Source organism: Aegilops tauschii, chromosome 4 (genome assembly GCF_002575655.3).
Source record: "Aegilops tauschii subsp. strangulata cultivar AL8/78 chromosome 4, Aet v6.0, whole genome shotgun sequence".
Taxonomy (NCBI): Eukaryota; Viridiplantae; Streptophyta; class Magnoliopsida; order Poales; family Poaceae; genus Aegilops; species Aegilops tauschii.
The window spans coordinates 298,955,379-298,975,759 of record NC_053038.3 but is presented as its reverse complement, the minus strand read 5'-3'; the positions used below and the strand labels follow the sequence as shown (position 1 = coordinate 298,975,759).

General features: G+C 46.1%; 1 long non-coding RNA gene across 1 annotated transcript; it reads left to right on the top strand.

Moving 5' to 3' along the window:
- Positions 1–297: 297 nt before the first annotated feature.
- Positions 298–19,217, top strand: LOC141021302 (uncharacterized). The gene is made up of 3 exons (XR_012182037.1): positions 298–360; positions 18,292–18,387; positions 18,628–19,217. It is a non-coding gene; the product is annotated as an uncharacterized lncRNA (long non-coding RNA).
- The last annotated feature ends 1,164 nt before the right edge of the window (positions 19,218–20,381 follow it).

Here is a 20,381-nt window from a genome sequence, read left to right as displayed (position 1 = left end):
AACTCAGATCCCATCTACCCCCTCCTCCCATCGCACTCCTCCTCCCTCGTCCTCTTGTCCTCACCGCCGCCACCGACGGCTCCCGACCCAAACTCAGATCCCATCGCCATGACGCGTCATCGCCGTCGCACCTTCCACCACCGACGTCCCCGTCTCGCATCGTCCCCGTCAACTCGCAGACGCCCCACATCGAGCCCAACAAAACCTCACGCACCCCCACACCTTCTTCGCCGACGCGGCCATGATGGCGGTGGCGACCGTGAGCTAGGCTGGCATGGTGACCCCGCGCCGCGCCGCCGCCGCCGCCCGATCCGCGACAGCCAGCTCCACCGCAAGGAGCCTGGAGGACCATCCTTCCAGGTGAGAGATCGACTCTCCCCCGTCCCCGCCCCATCCAAATCCGCACGCAATGCTCACCGAATTTCGCCCCTCGCGCTCGCGGTTCTGCTCGTCCCCCTCGTCCTAGTGGCGAATGCGTGGATGGAATTCCCGGAGCGCCCCTCGACAGGCGAGCTTGTGCCTGTACGGGCGGGCCTCGCCAGGAATTGAGATATTCCGGCCCCCCGCGCCGCCGTGGTTCCGCTCCGAATTCTATAGCAGAGTCCCGTGCGTGCGTAGGAGCACTCGAATTCCCTTTCCGCGTAGCGGCTCGCTGCGGTTTCGTTATCGCTGGAGATGGTAATACTAGCAGTACTAGTTATAGCATTTTAATAGAGCGTATGGACAGGGGCCGGCCATTTGAGATTTGGTTGAGGAATCAACCGACAGAGATGTTGCTAGTTCTCTGTATCATCGCGTGTGTGTGCTTCAAACTGCTTCTTTGGGTTAGATGGACAGTCTGTTGTATATGAAACAATCTGGTTGGTTCGTTCTGCTGCGCCATGAAATAATTTGCCAGTGATGTGGCTGTATTGTGTCAAAGCTCACTTTTGATGAAAACTACATATTGTAAGGGAGATGTGCTACAGATTTAAGTGCTATGGAATCTCTCACCTACGCCTGGACCCATTAAAAGCCAGCACATGTGAAAGCTTAGTTCACCTATACTTTTAGTTCAGTAATAAATTATTGTGTATGGTATGTTGATACAGTCTTCCATACACACATCCGACAACATCAGCAAACAATATTCTTAAAAAAATCTTTATTGACACAATTTCAAACAATATGAGAATCAACTTTAAGCCTCTGGTTTACATAAAACTCATATCAACAGTTTAATGTGCATCATCGTATAGGGGTTGGTAGTGCACTGTGCAAAATAGAGAAGATGATTATGTACCTGTTCAAACCTTTTGGATATGGTAGTTGATAGGAATCAACATCCCCTATAGTGCCAATAATAGATTATGTGAGAGCATCAAACTGTCATATCTACTAAATTTGAATAGGGTAGAAAACATATATAATAGACATTTATTAAATGCCCCACATAGAGAAGATATCAGTTAAGTTTACATTTTGTTAAAATTTGGATATTCTGGGTTCATTTGACCTTTTTATATACTAATTGAGTTTGTGGTCATTTAATGTGCATAATCAAATTTGAACAGCAAGCACATGCTCCGATGCACAAAATTTGGTTGAAAAATCACATGTGTGTCCTTGGGTGAATTTCTAGGTCCCATGCAAGAAATGGGAATGAAATTCAAACATCTGGGCGTCGTGACTCGGCCGAGAACATTGAGAAACTTGGTTTTTAAATTCATGTAAATCCAAAACTTGCCTGGAAATCATGAAACTTGGCATGGTGTCATGTCATGCAACTAACATGTTGTGGTAAAAAACTTGGCCGAATTGGAACAAAGTTTTGGTATAAGCTTCTTGCGAAACGGTGCTTCTCTCAAGAAGGCCCGTGGTTCTGAGAGGGAACGTGTCACCTTTGTGTGCGAAGCGATATACGCTGCCACCCCCCCCATTTTGTTTACAGAGGCAACATAGAACTAGAGTGTCGTGTTAAATTTTGGGATTAGTGCGGGTTCGTTTGGCCTTTTTATACATTAATTGAGTTTCTGGTTATTTAATGTGCATAATTCAATTTTGAACTACAAGCACATGCTCCAGTGCACCAAAGTTGGTTGAAAAATAATATGTGTGTCCTCGGGTGAATTTCTAGGTCCCATGCAAAAAATGGGAATGAAATTCAAACATCTGGCGTCGTGGCTCGGCCGAGAACATTGAGAAACTTGGTTTTAAAATTCTTGTAAATCCAAAACACGCCTGAAAATCATGAAACTTGGCATGATGTCATGTCATGGTACTAACATGCTGTGGTAAAAAAATTGGCCGAATTGGAACAAATTTTGGAATAAGCTTGTTGGAAACCGTAGCTTCTCTCAACAATGCTCGTGGTTCTGAGAGGGAACGTGTCACCTTTGTGTACGAAACGATATACGTTGCCCCCCTTGATTTTCTTTACAGAGGCAACATAGAACTATATGAGTGTCGTGTTAAATTTTGGAATTATTCCGGGTTCGTTTGGCCTTTTTATACATTAATTGAGTGTCTGGTCATTTAATGTGCATAATTCAAATTTGAACTACAAGCACATGCTCCAGTGTACCAAAGTTGGTTGAAAAATCACATGTGTGTCCTCGGGTAAATTTCTAGGTCCCATGCAAGAAATGGGAATGAAATTCAAACATTTGGGTATCGTGGCTCAGCCGGAATCATTGAGAAACTTGGTTTTTTAAGTCCTGTAAATCCAAAACACACATGAAAATCATGAAACTTGGCTTGGTGTCATGACATGGCACCAACATGTTGTGGTAATTTTGTTGTCCAATTTGCGAATTCGCACACATTAACAATCAAAAAAGTCATTTTGGAACAAGTCTTGTCACGCTACAATTGGAAACACAAGTATTATTGAAATCGTGGGCGTTCTACTTACCATTTACGTGCCGCCATGCGTCCCCTTTTTTTATTAGCTAGGAGGTGACGTGCAGGTTAGCTATTTGAGTACTGGAGGCGTGCGATCAGACCCCTGCGCATGCTTATCGGGGGAGAGCCCTTTGACCTCCATCTGCCGCCCACATCTCTCCCAAGGTCTCCATTAATGGCGCCCGAGCCCCTATTTAATGTCGTGGCTATGTCTCACTCGACTGAGATTTAAGAGAGAAAAAAGGAAATCTGAAAAGAAAATTTTGCACGGATCTTGATGTAAGATCCGACGGACCTATCTAGCATCTATCGCGTCTTATAGCAAGACTGGTGAATATATAAGGACGACGACAATGGATAATAATTGTCTTACATAATTAGGAAGATAATTAAAAAAGCCACAAGCGGCTAAACCCGAAATACACAAGGGCAAAAGAAGAAGGAAGACGCATACAATGATCTGGCTCGCTGATCTCTACTTTCTTGATGCGCTGCAGGTCGCGGAGACTAGTTCTCGCAGCGAGCGGTGATGATCTCTTTCATCAGTTTCATGTCCTTAACACGCTGCTTGGCAGCATACAAGGATTCCTTCACCAGCCGTTCGCGCTCGATGCGGAGCATGGCATTCTTGTCCATAAGTTTCTTGACGATGATGCATGTCCTCTTCAACAAGGCAGTAGTCTACTCCGCCTGCTTCGCCCTTCCGGCCCAGAGCTTCACATTACCCTCCCGTAGTTGCCGGATGACGCCGATAGCCTGTTCAAATGAGGCTTTCGTGTCATCCTGCAACCTCGCCCAGCCGTAGATGTGATCCACCTGGCTATGGATGATCGCATGCATGCGCCTGTAAGAGTTGTCGCCTGCCCGTGAGAAATTTTCCCAGGCCACCGCGGCGCGGCGAGACATCTCTTCTGCATTCGCGGCGCGGTGGGACATCTTTGCTGCTTCCGCGGCGCGGCTGGACCAGTCTGCTGCAGCGACGGTGCGGCGGGACCTCCGTGCTGCTTCGGCAGTGCGGCGGGACCTCGGTGCTGCTACTTCCGCGCGGCGGGACTTGTCGGTTGCTTTCGCGGTAAGGCGGGACATCTCTCATGCTTCTGCTTCCATGCTCGCCTCTCCCTGGTGGTAATCTCTCGACCCAGAACTCACGCTGGCCATCGCAGACGCAAGGGAAGGATGCTGAATGACTTGTTTGTTTTTGTGGATGAGGAGTTGAGGAGGAATGTGCAGTCATCTTGGCATAGTAGTATTTATAACCGAGTACGAATATGCTCCTAAGTGGGAAACGGTTTAGGTTGTGATCGGTGTGAACAGGTTTGCAATTAAATATAGTGTGATAGTAATTTGGAATGTCACGAGATGCAAGCTCAAAATTTATTAACGGTTCTAGTTTTGAAGTGCAACACTATTCCTGGATGGCGTAACGTGGCCATGTGTTCTCAGTCATGGTGTAGCATATGCCATGGTACTTCTTTTTGTTCTATTGTGCACGTGCAATAACTGGCACCGTCGGATACATATCTTATGGTTATTGGGGCATTCGACGGGAATAGCCTCGTGGCGAGCTATAGATGATCATTTGTAAATACAATGGGGTATTTCGCCCAAATCTGCAAGTGTCGTGTTCTCCACAGGGACTAGGCGACGGCAACAATGCTCGGCTAAAGCTAGGTGACAAAATTTAGATGATGATTGCAAGGAAACATAAACCTAAACTAAACAAAGTTGTTACCGAAGATTATAGAGAAAGAAAGAAACAAACAAGTATCGGAAAGGTTAAGATATTGTTCACTGTCTTTTTGATATTTTCACAATTCTTGAGAAAATAAGATTCTAACACAAAAGATCAACAACGGCGAAAGGGAAATAACAGGGTAAGATCACATCTATATAGCATATAAGAAAAGGACAAAACTAAGATAATGGGACATGGACAAAACTGTTTAACACCACAGCATTATATATAAATCACAGATACTACAAACTGAACAAGTTTCTACAGCAACCAAGTATACAGGGAATGGATTCAACTAATTTTCACACAGGCACAAGTCTTAAACTAAACAACAGTACTAACACTTAACATATCTGAACATTACAAAGTACTTAACATCACACTTCTCAAGAGTACAGACATTCGAGATCAGAGAGTGTGTGAGAGAGAGAGAGATTGAGAGAGAGCAGCAGCAGTTTTGTGGTATAAGCGGCAGCAGATTGAGGTTCAGAGAATTCTAGGAGCAGCAACTAGAGGCAAGGGAAGAAGAGAGCAGCGGAAGGAGAAAAAGGAAGCAGCAGCGTGATGAGGGGAGGAACAGCAGCGGTGAGAGATCAGCAAGGGAGCGCAGCAGAAGGAGCAGCAGCAGATCACGGGGAAAAGAAGGAGTAGCAGGAGGAGTGGAGGAAGCAGAGCAGCAGCAGATCGGCGCAAGAAGAAGGAAGATGCAGCAGCAGCAGGTTCAGAGAGGAAGCAGCAAGAGGGGCGCGCGAGGTGGGTGCTGGTGGAGGCGTGTGGATGATGGATAGTGGTGCTGGTGGTGCGTGGTGGAGTGGTGGAGGTACTAGTTGGCGCGCCGCCACGCTGGCCTGGCCGCGGCGGCGGCCGTAGGTGGAGAAGGAGGGTGAGGGAAAGAGAGAGATGGAGATGCCAGGCCCGATTTGGGGATTGAGAGCGCTAGGGATTTTGATCCCCTCCCTGAGCTGCCACTTTTTCCCTTTTGCCCTTCCACTTCTCTTCTTTCTTCGCAAGATGATCCCTCCAACTTTAGCTTGACCCCTCTGGTTACTTCTTTTCTTCACAGTCGGGTCCCTCCGTAAATTACAACAACTACAGTTTCTTGACACTCTCCATTATAGAAGGATTTTGGGCCTTTTCGCCCTTTTCTGCAAAATATGGAGGAGTGTTGTAAATGTAGCATAATGGGGGTATTTGAATATTTCTTAAGTAAATAATGTGAAAATATGATTACAATGTGATGCAAAAAGGCTAAAAGGATTATATGAAGAAATGCTCTATAAGGTTCCCCCACACTTAAATCTTTGCTTGTCCTCAAGCAAAGGAATATGACAAAGGCAAGATAGTGAACAGTAAACTGGGTAAAGAATGTCCTGTTAAAATAGATCTCCAAACAATGCATGCTTTGGACTTAGCTAATGAAAATTAATGCTCAGGAGTGCTTCAAAGCAGTAGTATACTAGTAGACTTGACCATTTTAAACTTTTACAATGATAAAAGTGGATCAACAAGTTCAAATTATGATTGTGCCAAAAGGTTCCTAAAGAGAGCATGATCCCGAGAACAAAGCTTGTGATCAAATCACTTATTTACTGAAATAAAGCAATGATTTTATTATTATTAGTCTCACCATAGGAACATACCACCGATCCCGAGAACATGGTATACACCTGGCTCGACCAATTATTAGTATTTTTTAGTTTGTCTCCCCAAAAGAACATACCACCGATCCCGAGAACATGGTATACACCTGGTTCGACAATTACATTTTTTTAATAATTAATTATTGTCCAACCAAACCATATTTCACATGCCACCGATCCAGGGAACATGACATGCTACTGTAGGTAGATTAGACTTATTTTTTTATAAGATATACTTGTTTTTCAATGAATAACGCATAAGCACAAAAAAACAGGAATCCTCACTTCTCCATGTCTGGTTCACATGCTACCGATCCAGGGAACATAGCATGCTAATCCATAGTGGTTAGGTGGTTGCTCTAAATGGGAACACACTTGGCACAAATTCAACATCTAAACATGGTGATCTAGGTGTATCATAGTAAATGCAAAAAATGACAAAGTTTACTAGTGCACTAGGGATTTGAGAACTCAAAACTAATAGTTCTCACTAATTTCAGCCAAGCACGCATGGTGTAGATCACTAGTTTACAAGGCATTCAGAAATCAAGTTCACAAATTCACATCAAGCACAATGCCAAAGGTGAATTTCAGCTTGACAACAAGTAATAACTAGCTCAAGCAACCCAACTAGCAATTGAATTCAGCATGTATATATGATGTTCAGAATGGGTCATGAAACAGCTCACCGAGCACTATGAAGTAGCACTCGCTTGATCACTCTCTAAGCTGTAGCTCTTCTCCTTTTGCTTCCACATGCAAGCACCAGCTCCTCTCTTCCAAATGTGTGCCCCATTGCTTCTCCTCATCGTCATGCTCTGACTCCACCGGGATCCCAAGGGATGTCACCTCGAACCTGGTCAGCATGTAGTAAACGGTGCAGTAGCAAAAACCTAAAAGAACACTCCACAAAAGAGACAATGCAAGTGGTAGGGATAATACCCTCCAAGTCATCAATCAAGTATCCAATTACATAAGCATAGCTATAAAGCACATGTTTAGGATGGTAGAAATCAGCAAAGTCAACACTAACATGAGGATGATATTTATCATTAAGCTCAAGACTAGCATGGGAATGATATGTTTCATTAAGCAAAGGACTAGCATCAGGAACATAAGTATAATTAACAGTAATATGAGCAATGCCACTAACAGGGTGTGTATGATCATGTCCAAGCGAATACTTTTTCAAATCTACCTTAAGTGATGGCATCATGTAATGCAAGGTAGAAGCAAAGAAACTATACGGACGCATGACATCAAGAGGATTAGGTAAACCTGGCACATCATGCTCTTGTATGATAATAGGCAAATGAATCTCAGGTTCTTCATCTTCAACTACATCAGCTTCTTTTACTTCTTCATGAGTGATTGGTAGCGGATCTTCATCTTGATCACTTGGGCATTCAAGCTCTGGTTCATCTTGTTCCTTGGCTTCGAGAATTTCTTCTTCAATCTGAGGTCTTTCTTCCTCTGGGCTCTCGGTGTCTTGCTCAACTAAATTTGAAGGTGTTGGAACCTCACATGTATCCATGGATATCTCAGCCACACTCAACTCAAGCTGTGAAGAAATAGTGCTGCCAGCGTTGATGTTCTTCTCAATCTTCCTTACTTCTTCCACTAGCTCTTTTCCACTCTTGATCTTCTTCATTTCCTCTAGAATAACCTTCCTAATAGGATCATCCTCGGCACTCCAAGTGAACTCGAGACTCAAAAGTGTGAGCTTGTCTATGTCATCGAACTCATCTTGTGTGGGCACTTGCACATGAGATTGCACAACAGGTGCTGGAGTTGTTGGTTGACCAAATGGAGGACCATTTAACTCCATTGGACAGATCTGCTGGTGCTGTGGTATATGAGTAGGAGGTGAATAAAACTGTTGTGGTGCATAGTTGTGGCTCTCCCCTTCATACCTAAATCCCTGCAATGGATAACTAGAGGCAAACGATGAGATCTCAGGGTTGTTGCTCCTATATGACATATTCTGGTTTTCAGGCCACCCATATGAGTAATTATTTTGGTATGAGCTAGGTTGTGGGGCGAAGCTCATGCCATAACAATCAGGAGGGGGAGAGTAACCACGCTGACATTCAGCGAGTGAATGGCCCTGAAATCCACAAATATGGCATGTAGGAGCAACATAAGGATGACCTCTAGAATAAGGATCATAAGAGCTAGGCCTATCCTCAAAAACTACTTCTCGCTGCCGAGCTAAATCATCTAATTGATGGGAAATCTTACTTATCAGTTATTGAATACTTTCCGTGCTATTTGTAGTGTTGCTCGCATAAGCATGATGATCTGAGTAGAATGCCATTTCGAAGAAGACAATTCAACCTGCAAAATGAACAAGAAAAGAAAGAGAAGATAACTAGAACAGTGGTTAGGGGTAAGAGATATATCACAAATATATGGCACTAGATAGAAACAAAAGCAAAACCTAGTCTATAGCCTAACACGGTCGCACGACGCTAGTCCCCGGCAACGGTGCCAAAATGATCATTTGTAAAGACAGTGGGGTATTTCGCCCAAATCTGCAATTGTCATGTTCTCCACAGGGACTAGGCGACGGCAACAATGCTCGGCTAAAGCTAGGTGACAGAATTTAGACGATGATTGCAAGGAAACATAAACCTAAACTAAACAAAGTTGTTACCGAAGATTATAGAGAAAGAAAGAAACAAACAAGTATAGGAAAGGTTAAGATATTGTTCACTATCTTTTTGATATTTTCACAATTCTTGAGAAAATAAGATTCTAACACAGAAGATCAACAACGGCGAAAGGGAAATAGCAGGGTAAGATCACATCTATATAGCATATAAGAAAAGGACAAAACTAAGATAATGGGACATGGCCAAAACTGTTGAACACCACAACATTATATATAAATCACAGATACTACAAACTGAACAAGTTTCTACAACAACCAAGTATACAGGGAATGGATTCAACTAATTTTCACACAGGCACAAGTCTGAAACTAAACAATAGTACTAACACCTAACATATCTGAACATTACAAAGTACTTAACATCACACTTCTCAAGAGTACAGACATTCGAGATCAGAGAGTGTGAGAGAGAGAGAGAGAGATTGAGAGAGAGCAGCAGCTGTTTTGTGGTATAAGCGGCAGCAAATTGAGGTTCAGACAATTCTAGGAGCAGCAACTAGAGGCGAGGGAAGAAGAGAGCAGCGGCAGGAGAAGAAGGAAGCAGCAGCGTGATGAGGGGAGGAATAGCAGCGGTGAGAGATCAGCAAGGGAGCGCAGTAGAAGAAGGAGCAGCAGCAGATCACGGGGAAAAGAAGGAGTAGCAGGAGGAGTGGAGGAAGCAGAGCAGCAGCAGATCGGCGCAAGAAGAAGGAAGATGCAGCAGCAGCAGGTTCAGAGAGGAAGCAGCAAGAGGGGCGCGCGAGGTGGGCACTGGTGGAGGCGTGTGGATGATGGATGGTGGTGCTGGTGGTGCGTGGTGGAGTGGTGGAGGTACTGGTTGGCGCGCCGCCACGCTGGCCTGGCTGCGGCGGCGGCCGTAGGTCGAGAAGGAGGGTGAGGGAAAGAGAGACATGGAGATGCCAGGCCCGATTTGGGGATTGAGAGCGCTAGGGATTTTGATCCGCTCCCTCATCTGCCACTTTTTCCCTTTTGCCCTTCCACTTATCTTTCTTCGCAAGATGATCCCTTCAACTTTAGCTTGACCCCTCTGGTTAATTCTTTTCTTCACGATCGGGTCCCTCCGTAAATTACAACAACTACAGTTTCTTGACACTCTCCATTATAGAAGGATTTTGGGCCTTTTCGCCCTTTTCTGCAAAACATTGAGGAGTGTTGTAAATGTAGCATAACGGGGGTATTTGAATATTTCTTTAGTAAATAATGTGAAAATATGATTACAATGTGATGCAAAAAGGCTAAAAAGATTATATGAAGAAATGCTCTATCAACAGACTAGTCTTTTTTTCACGCGCATTACATCGACACATATCATCTCTCTCCGTCTTTCCCACGCACACACCTAGTCTCTCAGGACTTCTCACTTGCACCATCTCTAGCTCCCTAGGTCGATGCCACCCACATACACTTGTACTCTGAGTTTAGTACATTATACAGGAAGAGAAGAGGTGCACGCACGCACTCGTCCTCTCTCACACACGCATCTGTAGCTACGAATTATAGTGTTCTCAACCATCTGATTGGCTCTATCATAGGTTTCCCGTTGCTCCTTGGCCTTGAGATTGAGAAGTTTAAAACGCGGAGGCTAAGCTGGAGGCGCGAGGTTTTGGTTAATGTGCGGGCCGCACACGGCACCAACACAACACGAGCTTCGTGTGCCTGGTGCGCAGTCGGGTGAGTTGTCCAAGTATAGACACAATCAGGCCCTCCTTGGTATCTGCGCCTCGACTTACACGCAAAGAAATTAGGATCGGAGGGAGTACTAGTAGTAGTACCACTTTGATGTGTCGCGTCAACTCGCACAAGTATGCAACACTTCCTGAACAAACCAGCATATAAGCTGTTATACTTCTTACCCAAAGGATCTTTATATCCAACAGACACAAAATATCCGTTCGACTGTTGGATATTACTTTAACTGTTGATGTGATGTCAAAGTAATTACTGCATCGCCACCAAAACCCACCATCTCTTAAGCTAAAGTAGACAGAGCTAACCCCTATATTAGGATATTACTAAGATAAACAGAAGGCACTGTAGAATCATTTAGGAGGTGAGCTTGTCAATCTGAATGTGGAGGGACACCATTCTCGACAACCCAGCCCCGGCCAGCAGCTTGGGCGGAACTGTGAAGAAGGTCAGCTCCTGCACGGTGACGTCGCCGAGATCCTTGCTGCTTGTCACATCCATTTCCACCTTGATGGCGTCGGTCCTGCCTTTGGGCTCCCCCGGCGGGCCGTTCGCCCACAGCTTGGCCATGTGGTGCGGTAGTGGTGACGCCCCGCTCTGATGCAGACGACCGACAGGGCGATAGGCGCGCTGATGTCGAGCACGCCGCCGACCAAGAAAAACGCGCAGCCGTCCTCCTCCGCGAACAGCAAGAGCCATGGCCCCGACACTGGCACTTGCAGCTGGAGCACCTTGCCGTACTAGATCCTGTGCACGGGCACGGGATGCATGTTGCTGATGTGGTGGGAGAGCGCCGGCGGTGGGCCTTCGTAGCCACAGATGGGAACAGGGCATTTGCAGGGCGCGAGGAGACACACGCTCTGGTGATCGGCGAGCTTGTGGTAAGTGACGTAGAGCCCACAGCCTTCGTGCGGGCATTCCACCCTCACCGAGGAGAGGACGGCATCAACCGCCGTGTTCCGCACGTCGAAGCCACCGCCGCGCTCGCACTTCTGGCACTGCCACTGGTTCCCGGGGTGCTCACCGCGGCAGTTCGCACAGGCCAGGTGCCCTCCCTTGCACTACACAAATCAATCAAACAGCACATCAATCAAGAAACCTGCACCTTGCTCGATCAGCCGAACGGACAAGGTGTATTCGAACCTCATACACTGAGCTTCAAGGGGCGGAGGCACAATGGCAGTGGAGCAAGGTGAGGTCCATAGAGACCATAGAGAGCTCCATCATCGGGTCCTGTTCCGTCGGCATGATCTCGCCCTCCTCGTGCACAACCATCTCTCGCTTTATGGCCGAGGCATTACAAAGTTTTACCGTCACATATTCATACTACTTCATGGTGCATTAAATCAACACATGCAAGTATCAAAAGGAAAGGCATGGCATGCATGCATGCACTGTAATTAATGCATCGATAAACGCAAATTATTTAAATATATCGAGTGCACTGCTTTGATGTGTCGCGTCAACTCGTACAACAAGGAGAAGTTTGATTACAGCACCCTCTCCCTCACCCATGAGCGTGGTGGCTCGCATGACTAGGAGAAGCTTTCGCTACACGCTCTCCCTCCCGCATGACTAGGAGCAGTTCATTCGGTGTCAGATGGCCAGAAGCATACTGTAGTACTCCACTACAGTAGTACCATCATTGTTCGACTTCACGAAGAGGCGAAGAGCCAAGCGCAACCCGGGCACTTGTGTGGTAGTTTCATGTGTGGAGTAGTCTAGGATAGCATGTACCATGCCTCTAAGCTTAAAATCGTTGGGGTCGGTTCCATGCTACGAGGCCGTCTCGAAGCATTTTTTAATAAAATAATCTTCTGGCCCTACCAGTCATCCTAGTGACTGTAGTTTGCACGCTCATCTGGTCAAGACTGGAATATATATTTTAATTTGTGGTGGGGTAAATGTCAAAGGTTGCAACAAATATATTGTACACTGCGGGTCTTTTAGCCAAGTTTAGACGCAAGCATGTGGGGTCAGTGCTATGATGTGTCGTGTCAACTCGTACAACAAGGAGAAGCTTGATTTTACTACTACACGCCTTCTCCCTCGCCCATGCGCGCAGTGGCTCGCAGACGAGGACAGGCTTTTGCTTACTACAACAAGCTATCCCTCCCTCACGCGGTAGACAGGCATGAAGTAGTTGATTCGATACTGTAGAAGTAGTAATATCACTGTTTGTCTTCTCGAAGAGGCGAAGAGCCAAGCGCAACCCGAACATGGCAGTTGCGAACGCTCGTGTGGCAGTCTTTGTGTAGGGGTGGGGCGAGGTGCGGAGCCTTGGAGCACGTATATATCCAGGCTCTTGCATGAGACAAAATTGCTATGTAAGCAGGATATAAGCCCACTATTGTAGTACTTGCTAGTATATCCCTATAAACTAGAAAGGGGTATTTGCCTTTCTAGAGATTTCAACAAGTGACTACACCCTAAATGAGTACATATGGAGAAAAATGAGTGAATCTACACCGTAAATAAATACGTAGTTCTCTCATTTTCCTCTCTGGCTTGGTAGCGGTGCACAATATTGATTATACTACTGACTCTAGTCTCTTTTTGACACGCATTTACGTTGATACGGCTTGAATGCCAAAAACGCACAGGGTAGCGGTTCCTGAATCATTGTACGGTCAATGATGCCTCCGCATTCAATTAGCATGCAGAGGTAGGAGTAAGTAATTGGAGAAGCAGAATGGAGCCAGCATGATGTGAATGCAACACAGTTTGGACTCTCATATAAAGGCGCCCCACCACTCCAATCCATCTACTCCTAGTCTCTGCACAACACTGCCCACTCCAATCCAAGACCAAGACCAAGTGACCAGAAGCCACAAGCACCCATGGCATCAATGGACGCGTGCGGCAGTCGGCTATGCCAGGTCATCCAAGACGCTGACCTGCGGCCCCGCACCACGCAGTATTTCCAGACGGTGTTGTCAACCGGCGGCGTCATCGCCCTCCTCGGCGCCGGCTTCGCCTCTGCATGTGCCAGATGATGGTCGACTCCATCCGCATGTTCACCGCCATCAAGAAGCGCACGGGCGACCTTGCCGTACTGCTCTAGCCCGCGCACTCAGGCTCCTCGTTGCCTGCCAACCTCATCGGCCTCCAGACGAACTCTTTGAAGCACTGGTGGCCTTGTAGGTGCCGGTGGTCGCGACGAACAATGTGCACCTCGAGGCCGCGCTCGCCATGCAGCGCCTCGCCATGCAAGAAACCGTCGACCTGCACATCCACGTCTACGAGGAAATCGTCTACATAGGCCACTACAAGGCCAGCAAGGACAGAAAGATGTTGGCCTTCTTCTAGCGGCTGTAATCTTTGGACGCCATTGTTCAGAAGCACGTCGACCTGGCCACGAAAGCCACTGCTACTTAGGTGCCGTTTGGTGGGTCAGTGCCCTGAGTCGAGGAGGTGGACGTCGTTGATGGATGCATCTTTCTTCTTGCCTCCTGTAACCAGCACTGCATCGCCTCGTGGCCTTAATGTTTTATTAGTAGTATATGGCATTTTTATTCCAGTCGTAACGTTTTCACTATGAGGTGGGGCCGCAGTTCAGAAAACCGACCATCGGCAAATCCCCACCCCGCCCACCGCGCATCGACTGAGTTTAGAATTAGAAGAGACAAACGAGGGAGAAGAGCTAGCTGTAGCACGGACGCTGTTGTCAGATGGGACTCGTGTTGATAGAATAGGAGTACTGAGCACTCGTACCTCTTTTTTTAGGGAAAAAGTAGTCGTACGTCTAGTACCACTAGTTGGGTGCATGCGACCTATACCTGTCATCACTTTATGTCTCCTTTTTGAACCGCAACTACGCTTCATTGTACATATGTTTTCACGCATTTATCCTCCTATATGTACTCCTAGGCTATTTCCACGTGCTCCCTTTCACCGACATGTGGGACATAGAGCATCTAGGTCGTAGTGCATGCACGACTCGGAGTATATGCAACCATACCGGGGTACTTTATATTTCAGACCTCACGAATTACATGCAAATCCCCCGGAGAAGAATAAATAAATAAATAAATTACTACATGAAACCGAATTATTTTCGTAGAAACCGGAGAACATTCATTAAATTTTGGACATAACACGTTCATAAAAAAACCGAACATAAACCAATCTAAGGGCCTCTTTGATTCACAAGATACTAAAAACACAGGAATGGGGAAAGTATGATGCCAATGAACCAAGACGAGGAGAACTCTAACTCAGTTAGAGGTTAGAGTTCGATTCTAACCCTGAACTACTCTAACCAAAGAGGTGTTTGGATGGCAGGGTTGGATTGACAATAAATGCTCCTTCTCAATCATTTGACTACTTTGGACCCTATTTCCTACCGGATTTGGTGTGGTCGGCTCTTGTGTGGCCTCCTCCCGCTCACATTTGACATAAATGAACCATATTTACAAATCAAGCATGCTAAACATAATAAATTTTATTTTGTCCATACAAATGAGATATCCCACTTAAACATACAAGTCGTCAATCAAGGTTCATAAAACAAATTACACTCCATGAAACAAAGCATGAGCTAACTCATCACGGAAGTCATTCACGATAGGGAGGGAGCCCGGAGCCCCTCACGCGCCCAGGGAGGAGCTCGTCATCATCACTCTGGAGGAAGGCTCTGTAGAGCCCAAGCCCCGGGAACCCCTCCGACACCGGCACTTGCGAGTTGAGGTTGAGACCGGCATGGGTAGCAGGGCCGCTTGCCGACAACTGCAAACCGAATCTTTGGGCCTCTAGAAATAATGCAAGCCTGAAACTGAAATACATAGAAAGGTGAACTGAATCTTTGGGCCTCTAGAAATAATGCAAGCCTGAAACTAGAATACCTAGAAAGGTGAACTGAATCTTTGGGCCGCTAGAAAGATTTATTACCTCCTCAAGCAGCATCAAACAATTCCATGCATGCACCACAAATCTATACCAAGTTTAATCAGGATCTTCTTTTCCAAATCAGAATTAGCGCTAGAGCGAGCAAGATCAATGATATGGCTGTGAGACAGAGAAGGAACGAACAAACTCACCCCTCTCGCGACCTCCCTGGTAGATGTGCCGCCGCCACTCACGATAGAGGGAGAAAAATGACCCGTGACGGGGGAGCGGGGCGAGCTTCAGAGGCCGGAGGGAGAGGACGGCCGGAGGAGGGCGTTGGAGGCCGGGGGGGAGGGCGGTCGGAGGAGGGAGAAGGCAAGCGGCAGAGCGGCGCTTGGGCGGACAGCGCGATGGGGAACGGAGAGGAGTCATGGGAGGGGGTCGGAGCGAGCGATCTGGTGCAGGCAGGGGAGATTTTTTTAGTTCTCTTTTAGTGGGCCCGAGGAGAACTAGCCCAATTAGAACCTCTCCACCGGGCTAGTTTTTTTAGTTGAGTTAGAGCAAACTAGCTCAAACTAACCCCTCCTGTTTGGATACTTTGAGGCTATTTCAACCCAAACTAGCTCTAACTCAGGGATCCAAACAAAGAGGAGTAGTACTGTACGTGCTACAGACTCGACTGTAGCACATTGTTTTTATGGCCATATCACCACATTGTTTTCTACTGCTGGTTCACTGGGCTGCCATGGTTTGCACTACTGGTTCACTTAGGGATCCAAACAAAGAGGAGTATGGCCTATCGCCTGCTTGTTCACTGGGCTGCCATGGTTCGCACTCCTCCGACGTGAGTAGTAGTCCTAGTATATACACTATATATACCGCATGATTCTTTGCTCCTTCTTACATACTTCGCCGACATGTGGGATTGCCAGCATCCGGGTCGACATTTCATGCACCAGATTAGAGTGGGGAACGGAAGGGGGGCATCACCCCGGTCGTAGCGCCAGTAATTCATGACTATAGTGAGTAGTCATATCACAAGTCATTCCAGCGGTAATGCGTCGTCAAATTGCACATCCCTACCTTTCCAACAGTAAGTAAGTTGAATCCGCTACTCTTTCACCCTCCTCGCCTCTCTGTCAAACCGCCTACGCGAAAACTACCGCGCGTACTACCCGGGAAAAGCCCCGCCCTCAACTTTTAACTACGCGAAAATAGTTTGAGCTTGTTCGTTCTGTATAAATACTAGTATTGTATGTTTATTCACCCATGGGGTTGTTCAATGAATGGAGGGCCGGGGAGCACAAGTGAACAATACTACTACTAGTAAGTAGGAGTCGTATAGTTAGTCACGTTAAATAGGGAGTTTCTTTTCTTTAATGCCACGTACACAAATTGAAACGCTTGTTGTGGAGAGAAAAATATAATAACTCCACTATATATGTAGGCAGGGGACTGAGCGCTTGCTTAACTAGGGTTGCCCTCTTCATTCTCTCATCCTCTCCAGATCTAAACAAGACAGCGGTAGCGACATTTTCTCTCTGCTGACCGCTCGTCACAGATCCGGCCGGATCCCTTCGGCCGTTGTGTGTAGAGGACTAGGTGCATCGTTGACGCGGTCATCGCCGGCAAGGGAGGAAACCCATAGCTACCGGCGGGGCCCGATCCTCTGCCCATGCCGTTCTCTCCGACACAGAGCCGTCTCGGGAGGTCCTTCGACCCTTCTTCCTCCCTGCCGTATTGTGCGCAGATCCGACCTGCCACCCCCAACACCCCGACGACCCTCAAGTATAAGTTCTTTGAAAGCGGCCTTGCTCTACTGCCCCAGCTCCCCACGTGTCTGCATGTGCATATTTTTCTACTTCCATCAGCTCTTCCAAAGCCACCTAAATTTTTAGTATTATTATAGGTAAAGCTACTTCATGCATTCGAATCTAGGACTTGGTTCAAACAACGAAGAAAGGGGGAAAGTCATAGCATGAATCTATTACTTGATTCAAAGAGGAAATAATAGGGGAAAGTAGTAGAGACTGGATACCCAACCGGTCTCTTGGTTAAAAAGGGAAATAAAGGGAAAATGTGGTACAAACTGGATAAGGAACAGATCTATTATTGGTTGAAAAAAGGATAGAAAGTGGCGGCTGGTGGACAAGTCAACAGAGTATGTCCAAGATTAGATTTGCTCACCTCACATAGTAAAAGGTCTCCAGGATTGGATTTGCTGCCCTCACAGAGTATGAACAAACTCGGTATCACCACTTTATGCCTCCTCGTCCTCCTTGTAGGTACATTGTGCTGATGCGTCCACTATCGCATGTCCTTATACCAACTTTTAGTTGTTGTTAATGTAAGGGCGCATGTAAAATGAAGCGATCACACTGTTACCTTAAGGACATGTCTAACCAGTGTTATTGTTAACCTAATGCCTCCAGTGATATGATGCAATTAAACTGTGTTACAAATGGTACTCATGTTGTTTTCCCCAGTATGATAAGTAAGTTGCTTCTTTACGCTTCTGAGTGTCCTCGTGTTCGCACATGCCCTTAAACTAACTCTTTAGCTGCTGTTGATTTACTGTATCTGGTAAACAAGCAATGCCACCATTAAAGTAATCCCATATTTGACGAATGTCATTGTTGATCGTAATGCTTCCGGTAACATGAAGCATTGCTGACGTTTTAAAATTTCTACTGTCCTTGCGTGATTGCCATGAACATAATTAAGATGCTTCCTTTCATTTCGTGTATGTTTTGTATCTTCTTATTGACCAGCAACTATTTTCTTTCTATCTTTTTGTGTAGATAGGGATATCCATTTCACCTTGTTGCTGTTGTGACCTTGTGCAGTTCAAATAAAATGTCACGTGGGCAACATCTCTCAATTTTGGTGGAACTGCACAAAATGGTGATTGGAGTTTCCAAAATCTCCGTCAAATTCTGCTGGTAATCTCATGCAACATTTTATTAGCCTTTGCAAGATGAGCCGTCACTGTCACCACAATGGCACTTTATTTCAGTGGAACTGCACAAAAGGATAAGCAAATTATAGTTGCACCTTACATGAACAGGACAGCCAACCTTAATGTTGGTCAATTTTTGTGCAACTACTAAAGAAGAACCTGCCAGCTCACGAGAGCAAATACTTCTTGCTAGCTGAATGATATAATATTTGCTTCATTTCAGGTGAACTGCATAAAAAGTGGCATGAATTGAATCAACAAGTGGAGCTGCAGGTTGACTTCCACTAGTGCCACCATTATAGTAATCATGCTCTTTATTATTTGTGTTGTGCAAACAGGAATACTCAACTACAGATGTTGTGATGGTCAAAAGCATTCGCCAAGTTCTTGGGTTGTATGACACGGCTAGCCAAGATGGATTTAATCCCGATATTCACTTTATCAAAAGGCTCTAGTGGGTTGGTTCTGAATCTTGCAAGTTGCAAATCAATGAGATGTGTAGGCATCTTTGTTGTACTTATTATTTGAATCTTATTTGTTGGTTCTGAATCTTGCAAGCTGGGAATCAATGAGATGTGTAGGCATCTTTGTTGTACTTATTATTTGAATCTTATTTGTTGGTTCTTAATCTTGCAAGCTGGGAAACACGACATGATGATGCAGAGGACAGCAACCATAACAAACAGTTCAAACTTGGTAGTATTATCTGTGTGAAAGTGCGACAAATGTGTTGATCGTGTGCATCCTAAGAATAATAATTCTAATTGTTGTGCATGTTGATCCTGTGGAACTGATAGAACGAGCTAATGCATTGCTTGTTTTATGACTAAATTTGAATTAAAGCTAATTAAATTGAAGTAAAGTGACCACTAACACTTGTTATTACAGTACCAATACGGACCCGCTCGTGAACCAACGTGTGGCCGGAATAGGTTTCTTAATGGAGGCGTTTGAATGCACCGAGGGTGCATGTTCTTCCAGGCGTGCAGCGGGCGAGGGAGGAGTACTAACTGTTGTCACCTGTACACACTCAGTTTGCTGTTGAATCCAGTTCCCCAAGAGCTGGAAAATGAACTGCCGCCGCCTACCCACTCGTTCACTTGAAGAGACTCCAATGGCGATCTGAGGGTGAGCCTGCTAGATATGGACTTCAGCAAGGAGTTCACCTTTGAGTTCACCGTTTAGTCCCATGGCTGCACCAAGTTGAATGTGATGTACACCAACGATCCGGACTCGGTGAAGCTCTGCCTCGCCAAGTTCAAGCAGTACCTACAGGGCGAGAAAGACTAGACCTTGTACCCATCCATTCGTCTCCTGACAGGGACCAGCGGATCGCCGTCGCCCAGGTATGTGTGCGGGACGAGGTTCTCATCTACCACTGCTGTAGGGCCATCAGAGGTTCTGGAGCATTCGTCTATTTCATCGGCAGCGCCGACTGCACCATCGCTACGGTGGAGAGAACGAAGAACATGGTGATTCGGCCATCTGGTGCAACAAGCTTGTCGACATCCAGAAGCAATACAAGATCATCGGCAACGGGCAGGAGAAGGACTCCATGGTTGACCTCGTCGAGACCATCATCGAACCCTGCTACGTCAACATGAAAGAAGACAACGATACCAAGGACTTGAACACGTGGGAGTTACCTCTGAATCTAGCCTACATAACCTAAGCGGGCAAGGACACATACGCATGCTACGACATGTACAGGCGGATCTTGGACATGAGGGTGTGTCTGCTTCCCATAACCGACGAGTACACGAACAGCCGCAGCGTCATGATCAAGCATGCCAGGAAGGTCTAGATGTTGTACTTTATCTATTTAAGCACCTTTATCATCCGAGTGTTTCATGCATTAGCCTATGTGTCGTAATTATCTGTTTTGTCTGAAATATTTCTTCTAAGAACCCATTAACATATTTGCTTTTGTAGTGGCTATTTGCTTATGTATGTAACTAGTTCACTCGGTTGTCGTGC